The 12000-nt window shown below is 42.0% G+C and overlaps 1 protein-coding gene across 1 annotated transcript in view; it reads left to right on the forward strand.

The window, feature by feature from the left end:
- Positions 1 to 12000, forward strand: part of LOC114660320 (sap30-like) — a 212521-nt gene that overhangs the window by 43568 nt on the left and 156953 nt on the right. The window lies entirely within an intron of this gene.

Consider the following 12000-nt stretch of genomic DNA (forward strand, 5'->3'; position numbering starts at 1 on the left):
TAATGCATTTTTCGCATTGTGTGTTAAAAATGTAAAGTTTGTAATTCAAATAATGTGTATAATTAAGCTGATCATATGGGTATTGTGACCTCAGGAGTCAACGATTTATGTGGCGTGCGTCCATTGGGGGGAGGGGGGGCTTGTTGGGGGGCGTTGGGGTAAACGAGTCTTGGATGAGGTGCGGGGAGAGAACATGCAAACCGAAAACGGGTGACCCGTGAAACAGCATCGTTAATATTATTATTATTATTATTATGATGATGATTATTATTATTATTATTATTATCTATTTGTTGTAGTAGTTGTTGTAGTTCCCTGCCATAGACTGGCGCCCTGTATTTGCCTGTCCGTGCCCGCCAGCTCCCTCACTACCCTGCGCTGGATAAAGTGGGTTTAGAAAATGGAGGAATGTTAGTGGTGTTGTTATTGTTGTAATAATATTTTGTTGTTCATTTGAATCGCCAATAAATCTAAAAGAGACGTCTTTGGAAAGCGGGGATTGGCTTTAAGGAAACACACACAGGTAGCGACTAGCACCGGATTTGGACCCCTGCGGGCTCCTGGAGGCCTGAGAATGCAGCGATTGCTATTTCGCCGCTGCCGGGATGACCGTCCATCTATTTCAGAAGTGGCAGGTTACATGGCTCGCTGAGGGTCCGCACAGAGAAGGAGGCGCCGTTACAAGAGCAAAAGAAGGAGAAGATCAGATTCAGTGGCAGCACCAAGTGAAGCAGAAACACATCTAAGTGGGACTGTTGATCAAATCATGCTTTGTGCACTTTTTAGGGTATAAAAATAATTTTGTATTCCTTTAATCATACTTGCCACTCGGCACACCATGAACAAGTCTATTTTTGCTGCAGCACAGTAGCTAAACGGTCACCACTTTATTCAAAGGAAATCTTCATAACTGTCCTTGTATTGTGCATGGCGCAGGCCTTAGACGCATTTGTTTATTTATTTCTTTAAAACTTCAGTCTGTCGGTTTCAGGGTGTCGTGATGGTGCTTACGAATGGTTACCGGGGTTCCAGCTGTTGATCATTGACTTGTTATTTAGCTTTAAGAACAACTTTAACATTCTGTAGTGGAACCGCATCTAACGAACCATTTAATGAAATCCACACCTTTATAAATGAAGGTGCCAACGTGGTTTTTCAGAGTGATGCCAAAGTAGAATTGTTTTGAGTCCTAAAAAGAACCATCCTCATGAAGGTTCCAGAAAGAACACTTTATCGATTAAGATCCGTAATTGGACCCTTAAACAACCATAAATAGATGATAACAGATCTCCGCCATATCAGGTTTTCTCGATCTGTTGGTGTCCTGCAAGGTAACCTCATGTACGATTTCTGTTTTGTCCACATATTAGGACCCTTTTCAAAGCCCAACCCTCCAATTTTATGTGCAAAGAACCAACCCGTGAATGAAACACACACCCAGCTACGTGCTGTTTGGGAACCGTTAAGTATAAGAGTGTCCTGCTCTTTCACATCCTTGATAATAATAATAATAATAATAATAATCATGTCTTACTTCCTTCGTGAATTTGCATTTCACCTCCTCACTGACTTTATTGCTATTATTATTATTAATAATAATATTGTTTTATTATTATTATTATTATTATTGTTGTTGTTGTTGCTTTTGTTGTTAATAGATAATAACAGATTTGTAGACCATCAGGTTTTCTTAATCTGTTGGTGTCCTGCTAGGTAGCATACCATACATTAAAGATTTTATTTTTTTTTCCTTTTTCTTCATATTAGGGAGTTTTTCAAACCACAGAGAACCAACTTAATATGCAAAGAACGCTTCCCTGAATGACTTGGTGCTTGGTCAAGTAGTGGTGCTACGAGGAGCCACACAGCCCAGTAAAGAAGCATATAAATGCCATTAAAGAACCAGCAGTTTTAAGAGTATAAGTAGCCTAATGTACAGTAAAGATTTGTTTAGTCCATCTATTAAGAACCATTTCAAACATTAATATTATTATTAATATTATTATAGGTTTATTATGATAATAATAGAGTTGAATCGTTCCTGAGATATGTAAGTTCAGTTATTCAGCGAGTGTTTTTCCGTTAATTAAAGTTACGATTGTTTCATGTTAGACTTCTTTATTTTCTTAACAGTTGCGTAAAACGAAAATAGGAAAATATTCACTGTATAATATTGTATCAGAAGCCGGAAGTGTTTTTACTGTAAAAGACTGCAAAGTTTAATTATTATTTAATTAAAAAAAAAAAAACAAAACATTTAGACCAGACTGAGAACATTTCTTAAGCCTCCACACAAACCCGACTACTAACATTTTCGTTACGTTTTCGGCACGGGTTGATAGCAAAGGAAAATTAATCAAATGGTGAAGAATTAACTGATAACGGGATCAGACAAGAAATATCGGGGAAAATCGTGTGTTAAAAAAAAAACGAATTAAGCGTGACATCTTCAAATATTTATTAGAAATATTTCCCTTCGTAAGTGGATTTTCTAAACCAGAGTTATCTAAGTGTTTAGTAAGGCGGGAGCCCGAAGACTGAAGAGACTGAAATAATAAGATCAGGGCACACTGCATTTGCTATTCATTGTCAGTGACGAGACTCAGGGCAGTAAAGTCACAACTTCGAGTGAAGCTCCACGGCCACCTAACCTCGCGGTGCTGCTCCCGCACACTGCCGCACACAATCGCTGGGTGCACTCGCCTTTACATTGGGTGGGCCAGCGCACAGAGTAACGAGTAGAACATGCGGAGTCCGCACAGCGAGCGGCCAAACCGGAATTCAAAGTTTGTTACGTATGACGCGAAATGCTTTTATGATTTATCAGTAGGAATGAATGCAAATACTTCTCCTCCATTATGCAAACTTATTGGAGGGACATCGGAAATCGGAATGCACGCAGCATTCTTTTTATGATTTTTCACGTTGTTCCTGGCTACTGGCATAAATCAACCTGTTAAATTAAAAAAGGGGTACTGAGGAGTAACGGGTCCTGACAGATGAAGCGATTATATAAAAGACAGTAGTGAGTGCTACTTTGGGACGTCTTACTACTTTTGTTTAGGACATTTAATTACAGTTAAATTTGGTATTCCTGTTTATTTTTATCATTACTATTATTATTATACCGTCTTAAGCCAATTTAGAGTCTGAACGGCTCTCGGTGTGCTGATGGATTCTTTTCGTCATTGCTGATATTTAGACTTTGGCTTTCCCACGCGTTCGTTGTATTTTTCTATCTTATGTTTTACTGGGAGTGCCCGGAGAAATGCCAGCACGCTCTGGGATCTCCGTATGTCGGCATATGGCGACAGGACAGCTGGCACTGGACAGACCGCATCAGGTTTAAAATGAGATAAGGAAATTAAAAAGTTTTCTTTTGCTGATTTTTTTCTCTCTGTTCGCTGCCTCGGGTCTAACCGCAGCTCACCGGTGTGAAGCCCCCTGGGGAAGCCGAAGCAGCCGTCGTGTTATCAGTTCTGCTAAAAGCGCGGCGCATTGTAAAATCCTCATACATACCTCGATGAAGTAGCATTCCTGGAGACTGTGTTCTCCATATCTCCTTATCTCTATCGGACTAAAACATTATCCAATTACATTTCATGACCTTGACGCTATTTAGAAACCATTTAGCGCAATTCTTATCTAAATATAGCTGTAAATCAATGGGTGTCAAATTCCAGTTAAACACTGGGATTCCATAAAAAGCGTTGCTTGCGCTCGACTGTTTACATTACTGTAAAGTCTGATATTTTACTGTCCCTTTTGTTAATGCCTGTGATTAATATGAAATAAATCAGTCACCAATTGCGGGGGAAAATAAATTACGCTGTTTAGTTATTTTTGTGAAATACAATGTCAAGTGATGACGGCGCAGAAAGAAACACGTTTGGAGGCTGGTGACTGATGGAAGGGGTTTGGCACAATGCCCAAAGCCACCACCTCCAACTCCCCCCATGTGGGTCATCAAAGCAAACCTGCTGCCACTCGACTTGACAATTATCATTCAAAAAAAAGGGAAGTGAGTGGGACAACTGCGCGGCCAGCGGGACAGAAGACGCGCCGTCTCGACGGCTGTAACCGCAGCGCAGTCCGCAGGTGACGCGCAACCTCAGGCGCAGAAAAGGGGCCTTCACCGAGACTAAAAGACTGGGGGATTGCGCCGTGCAATCGGTCCAGAAATAAATACGTCAAAATATAACAAGTGCAGTCAAATAAAGAAAATCAGTCCATCTGTGAAAAGAAAATGAAAATACACGTCTCGATCGCCAAAAGCTATAGGCTCTGTAATGACACTATTCTGGGTTGTGTGATTCCTTGTAGATCCATTACTTGCTAAAGAACTATTTCACAATGTGAAGGGTGGAGGGCGTCCACCATGGTGATTTTTGCCAATGGATGCACAATCTCAATCGTTTCTTCTGGACTGGGTCCCCCTTCCTGATTTCATCCCTTTTCATCGAGGTTGGGTCCAGCTTTGTGATTTCAGCCTGCAGATATTCAATCTTAATCATTTCATCGAGGTGAGGTTGGGTCCCCTTTGGTGTTTGCAACCTATGGATACTCAATCACGATTCATTGTTTCATCAAGGTTGGGTCCCTCTTTGCGATTTAAGCACACTGAAACTCAATCTCAGTCATTTCGTCGAAGGTGAGATTGGGTCCCGCTTCGTGATTTCATCTTGTGGACACTCGATCTTCATCGTTTCATCAAGGATCGGTCCCCGTTGGTAACTTCAACCTGTGGATACTTAATCTCAAATCATCATTTCATGAAGGTTGGGTCCCCCTTCACGATTTCAGCACTCTCATACTCAATCCCAGTCATTTCATCGAAGGTGAGATTGGGTCCCGCTTCGTGATTTCAGCCTGTGGACACTCGATCTTCATCGTTTCATCAAGGATCGGTCCCCGTTGGTGACTTCAACCTGTGGATACTTAATCTCAAATCATCGTTTCATCAAGGTTGGGTCCTCCTTCACGATTTCAGTACGCTCATAGTCAATGTCAGTCATTTCATCGAAGGTGAGGTTGGGTCCCACTTGGTGATTTCAGATTGTGGACACTTGAGCTTGATCGTTTCATAGAGGTTGGGTCCCGTTTGGTGATTTCAGCCTGTGTACAATCGATCTCGATTGTTCCATCAAGCATGGGTCCCCCTTCGTGATTTCAACCTGCAGATACTCAATCTCAATCATTTCATCGAGGTGAGGTTGGGTGCCGCTTGGTGATTGCATTCCATAGATTCTCAATCTTGATTGTTTCATTGAGGTAGGGTCCCCTTTAGTGATTTCAGCCTTTGGATGCTCAATTTCAATCATTTAATGTAGGTTGGGTCCCCTTTGTTGATATCATCCCATAGGCGATACTCAGTCTCGATTGTTTCATCGAGGTTGGGTCCCACTGGTAACTACAGCCTGTGGACACTCAATCTTGATTGTTTCACTGTGGATGAATATTAACCCCCCGCCCAGTGATTTCAGATAGTTGAGACTCAATCTCATGCAGGTTAGGTCCCCTTTGATGATTTCATAGACAGTCGATCTCTCTTGTTCAACAAGGTTGGGTCCCCTTTGTTGATATCAGCCCATAGGTGATACTCAGTCTCAATTGTTTCATCGAGGTTGTGTCCCGCTGGTAACTACAGCCTGTGGACACTCAATCTTGATTGTTTCACTGTGGATAACACCCGTCTCCCCCATTGATTTCAGCCAGTTGACACTGAATCTCAATCATTTCATCAAGGATAGGTCCCACTTGATGATTTCAGCCCGTGGACACTCAATCTCATCTGTCTCATGCAAGTCAGGTCCCCTTTGGTGATTTCATAGACAGTCGATCTCTCTTGTTCATCAAGGTTGGATCCCCTTTGGAGATATCAGCCCAAGACATTGCACAACAATTTTATAGACAGTCATTTTGGTGTCACCAGGTGCGGACAGCTCCCGCCACCCAGTGACGCCATTGTTACGCAGGATACAATAGATGGAGAAAAATCGGATTTAGGCTGTGTTTTGCGGTATAAAGTGAGAATCTTTTTAAAATCATGCAGGCACCTACTCCTGTTTTAAAAGTCTGTTCCTGTAGCTTTAAAGACAATTCTAATATGCAGACAATAACACAAATCTTTAATGTCCTTCAGCTACCTAGCAGAATACAGCAAATCAATGAAGCCTCAGCTTAGCTGGTGTTATCGGATGCAGGAAGAGTCGTTTTAGAATCAGGAACCCGTTAGCTCTTAAAACCAGTTGTTATTTCTAAAGCCTGTTACAGATCTGAGTACAAATTTCTTTCTGGATACTTCATGTGGATGGTAGGGAAGCGCATTAGGGCCACGGAGAAGAAGGAACATTTACAGACACAGTGAAGAAAAAAAGTGTATGTCGAGAATACAGTCAACATGCCGAGTTTATTCTCGACATTTCCACACGGTTTATGTCGAGATTAAAATCGACATGTTGACTGTATCCTCGTAGTTTATTTTGTCATTAAAGTAGAATGTCATAAACTAAACTTCATCTTAAAATGAATGTTTAATTTACTAGATTTTATCAAACCCCGTCATAAATTAATGTAGCACATTAAATGCTTTGTGTTAAGTGTTCCCCGACCGAGTTGTTAATCGCTACGCTTCTTAAACTGACTTCCTCCGCACTAAGAGAAGGCGCAGGCAGCGATCACTGCACAGAATTCATTCACTTCATGATATTCCTGGACATTTAGACTGCTAAGATAAATACTTGATATCATTTTCATGATGAAATGCATTAAAGCAGGTATTAAACACGTGGGGGCGCGGTGACGTGGAGGTTACACTGCAAGGGGGGTCCCGGGTGTTCCCTTCCTGGTGAGTTTACTCGGTGTGCTTCAGTTTCATCCACTGAATTCTGGGTTTGTGTCTCTGACCACCAGATCAAGAACCCAACATTTACACAATATTTCAGTTAAACCTGCGCGATACCCAAATATCCAGTTTTTTGGAGCCTCGTCACACCTGCCATAAAGTTCTCTACACTGAATGTTGACCTGGGGACCCCTTACTGCCAGGGAGCAACACTACCGCCACACCAGTGCGTGTTTAATACCCGCTTTAATGCATTTCATCACGAAAATGATATCAAGTATTTATTTTAGCATTCTAAATGTTCAGAGAGCAGGAATATCATGAAATTAGTGTATTCTGTGTGGCCATCACTGCCTGCGCCTCCTCTTAGTGCGGAGGAGGTCAGTTTAAGAAGCGTAGTGATTAACAACTGGGTCAGGGAACACTTAACACAAAGCATTTAATATGCTACATTAATATATGATGGGGTTTGATACAAATCTAGTAAATTAAACATTCATTTTAAGATAAAGTTTCCATCCATCCATCCATTATCCAACCCGCTATATCCTAACTACAGGGTCACGGGGTCTGCTGGAGCCAATCCCAGCCAACACAGGGCGCAAGGCAGGAAACAAACCGCGGGCAGGGTGCCAGCCCACCGCAGGGCACACACACCCACAGCAAGGACCATTTAGAATCGGCAATGCACCTAACCTGCATGTCTTTGGACTGTGGGAGGAAACCCACGCAGACACAGGGAGAACATGCAAACTCCACGCAGGGAGGACCCGGGAAGCGAACCCGGGTCTCCTAACTGCGAGGCAGCAGCGCTACCGTGCCGCCAAGATGAAGTTTAGTTTGCAATATTCTACTTTAATGACAAAATAAACTAGAATAAAGCCAACATGTCGACTTTATTCTCGAGATATACTTTTTTCTTCTTCACTGTGTCCATATTTTCTTCTCTTCTCCATGGCCCTAATACGCTTTGTAGGACGATTCTTTTAGGGAAGCAAGAATGGGCCACAGATCTGAAGAGCACTTGAGAGTGTTTCTGCAAGCAGTCAAAACGAAATGAAACTAGTTGACTGATGCCTGTTCTAACAAACATACAAAGTAACCCTGGATATTTTAATTCCCCCAGATCTGTATGTTACAAAGGGAGTTGGTTGTTTTAGGAATTTCAGGTAATATGAAATGTCCTGGTATTGGTGGCGCAGTGGGTAGCGCTGCTGCCTCGCAGTTAGGAGACCCGGGTTCACTTCCCTGTGTCTGTGTGGGTTTTCTCCCGGTACTCCGGTTTCCTCCCACAGTCCAAAGACATGCAGGTTAGGTGCATTGGCGATCCTAAATTGTCCCTAGTGTGTGTTTGGTGTGTGTGTGTGTGCCCTGCGGTGGGCTTGCGCACTGCATGGGTTTGTTTCCTGCCTTGCGCCCTGTGTTGGCTGGGATTGGCTGCAGCAGACCCCCGTGACCCTGTAGTTAGGATATAGCGGGTTAGATAATGGATGGATGTCCGGGTATTGCAGAGATTGATTGCTACACCTCAACAGTGTCATGGCGTGGTGATTCCAACAAGGCCGAATGTTTCCTGTCTGCCCCGCTTTTGCTAATAAATAGCGAGATGTGCAAGTTCGCCATTCACATCATAAAAATCGATCCGTGGAATTCAGTTTGTTTTTCTGTGGCGCTCTTCACCATGCAATGCAGCGTAGAGCACCGGGACAAGTTGTCAGGTAGAATGCAATGAATTCCCTGAGCACGTAAAGACACAAAGTTGTCCAAAACTGATTGACCTAAACGGAGCCCAGCATTAATTAAAATCTGTTCTCCAGCTTCTTCGCAACCGCACTCTGTTTAAGCGGGTTTGGAAAATGGATGGATGGAAGGCTGGCTGCTTTGGATCTGACGAACAGAAGGGAGGCGCTCGTCTATCTGAGGTCGCGCGTTTTACGTAACAGAAAGGAATTCGTTTGACGATGTCGGCTCGGCGGCGACTAAGTTAACAGACCGAGAGTTGGCGCATTTTACAATTTTTATTTACTTCATCCAAGAGTCCGTTATTACATTTTTGTTTATTAAAAGGTTTTGTAACAATGAGTCATATATTAAAATTAATAGCAATTATAGGATGTGTTAGACTATGTGATCCTTTATTGCATGTTTGTTTATTAAAAAGGTTTGTAACAATGAGTCATATATTAAAATTAATAGCAATAATAGGATGTGTTAGACTAGGTGATCCTTAATCGCACTTTAGGAGTTAAAAACGGAGTGCAAAGAGACTTGTTGCGGTTCCACGGCTTTCATACACAGCGGATTGCGAAAATGGCACCGATTGATGTGTTATGGCGGAGGGTCTGTGCCATTTTTGAAAGTATACCCAGCAGAGCAGTACCCGATCATTAGCAAATGAAAAATATATTTTAATGCCAAATGACCAATACTTAGCATAAAAGCTCAATCAATATCTATAAAATCAGCATCATGCTATGAAAGTAAAAAGGGGAACTGAAATGTATACGCTCTTATTAATAAAGGTGCCCGAGTGATTTATAGGGGAACCATTTTTGATACCCACAGAACCCATGAAGGTTCCAGAAGGGCCCTTTATTAATTTAGATCAGTAACAAACTCCTTACAGTGAACACTATGGCTAGATAGTAACAGGGTTGAGAAATACCAGCGGGTCAGGATTTTAAAAGGACTCTTGCTGCAAACAAACTATATGCAGGTTAAGGTTTTCTTATCTATTAGTGTCCTGCAGCCTACCATGTATTAAAGATGTAGTTTTTTTTTCTACATATTACGAAGGTCTTTAAAATACAAAAAATCAACTTCATTTGCAAAGACCCTCCCCAGAATTAAATGCTGCTTGGTCAAGCAATGGTGTTACGAGGAGCCGCAGCGTAAAGAATCACAGAGTGACATTATAGAACCGTTATTTTTAAGAGTGTAGCTATTAAAATAAATACAGTCATTCATTAATAAGAACGTGGAATGGTACTGATTTACTTTATATCCGGAATAGAAAAGGTGGCGCTTATCTTAAAGATTTTAATTCCAGAGTGAAGATACATGGAAGTAAAAGCGGCTCTCCGGGTATACGGAGAAATCGTGACGATCGCTCAGTTGGCTGTGTGTGCTACCGTTATGGCGAAAACCGTAATGCTGCCCTGTCCTTGATGTCAGCGACCAGCGTGGTGGTCCTTGTTGCACGCTGATCAGCTGCAGTCCCATTTCTACACCCGTCCATTGTTTATGTCAGTTAGGGCAGCTGCGCCTTTCCGTGTTATTAAGCAGTTCAAACTGCATTTAGCCGCCAATGATAACGTCGGTTCTTTAACATAATTATCAGCACACGATATGTGTCCGATCAATTCAGTCTTATATGTGCTTACATGATTTCTTCCCCTTCCATTTATTTCCAGAGAACTGACGTTTTTTCTGCTCAATTTGTTAACTTACATAAAGCAGCAGGAGAAGGCGCTGCTGTGTTCACGCTTGCGTTTGATGGACTCGCGTTGGGCATCCATGCGGCGATCAGATGAGCAAAAGAGAACAATATGTACAATATATAAGTTTCAGATTATAGTTTTTTTTATTGTACCTCTATTAGTTAATTTACCTACAGCAGCAGGAGAAGTTGCAGCAGTGTTAGCAGTTTACGCATGCGTCTACCCGCCGTTTGCTCGACTTGCGCTGAGCATCTGAGGAGCGCTCAGTAAAACAGAAAATTTTACAAATTATGCAAGTTCCAGGGAGGTGTCTTTTATTGCACTCTATCAGTTAAGTTACCTAAAGCAAAAGGAGAAGGCGCTGCTGTGTCAGTGGTTTGCACATGCGCTCAGCCCGCCATTTGATCGACTTGCGCTTGGCATCTGTGCAGCGATCAGACGAGTAAAAGCAAAACAGATACAAAATATACAAGTTCCAGAGAAGTGTCTTTTATTGTACTCCATTACTTAACTTACCTACAACAGCAGAAGGTGATGTAGCGTGAGCGGTTTACGCATGCGCTCTGCTCGCCGTTTGATCGACTTGGGTTGGTCATCCGTGAAGCGATCAGACGAGTAAAAGCGAAAAATATACAAAACACACAAGTTCCAGAGAAGTGTCTTTTATTGTACTCTATTAGTTAACTTACTTACAGCAGCAGGAGAAGAAGCTGCCGTGTGAGCTGTTTGCGCGTGCGCGCGCTCTCCCCTGTGTTTGACCCATTGGGCCTTCCAGCGGCGATCAGAGTAAAAGAGAAAAATATATAAAATATTCAAGTTCAAGCAAGGTAATACCTGAAATCCAGGGCCGGATTTTCCTATAGGCTAACTAGGCTTCAGCCTAGGGCCTCAAGATCAAGAGGGGCCTACATTCAAATTGTTAGCAAAATTTTATTATCTCTCATGTAATTTACAAACTTAAAAATGGAAGGTGAAAGGGCCTCATAAGTGGAATAGCCTAGGGCCTCTTTTCATATAAATCCGGCCCTGCTGAAATCGTAAACTAATACCTAGTTGAGGTTGCACAGAACGTTTCTCCAGTTTAAGATGAACAAGTTTCACAAATGTGTCAGAGCTTTTCAATAAGAAATTTTAATTTTTAAAACCTTGCACACAGTACAATCTGTTCAAGATTTCTGAACGAAAACTGAACGGTCACGGCAGATTTCCTTGATGAAGAAGCATACTGCATTTCAAAAAAAAATCTGCCCCATGGTGTGCCTTAGGCTCACAGACAGATGGACATGCCAACAAACGGACATGGCTATTGCAATAGGTGCTTTGTGCATTATATTGAATTTACCTAAAAAAAGAGAAAAAAAAGGCTGAGACCAACCCCCGGATCCTTGAAGCAGTTTGTTATCAGCCGTCAGAAAAAGGGGTGAACTCTCCATACATTGGAAATGTGAAGCTGTGCTGGGAAATCATTACATGGTCGTCTAGTTTGATATACCCTACGATGCTAATCCTGTAATCTGACGTACTCAGGTGACGAGAACAGAAACTGTAGTCATCAGGTTTGATATTCTGTCCAACTAGAGATTGTGGAATGTGACATCAACTTTACAGTATTGATGTTTCCTACCTCTTTGCTGGCCTGTGCTGCTTGGCTTTAACTCTTTGAGGGCTGAATATTTATTTCAAAAAACATAGTTTCTGAAAAGCAATGGTTTCACA

The sequence above is a fragment of the Erpetoichthys calabaricus genome, chromosome 11 (assembly GCF_900747795.2).
Source record: "Erpetoichthys calabaricus chromosome 11, fErpCal1.3, whole genome shotgun sequence".
NCBI classification, from domain to species: domain Eukaryota; kingdom Metazoa; phylum Chordata; class Cladistia; order Polypteriformes; family Polypteridae; genus Erpetoichthys; species Erpetoichthys calabaricus.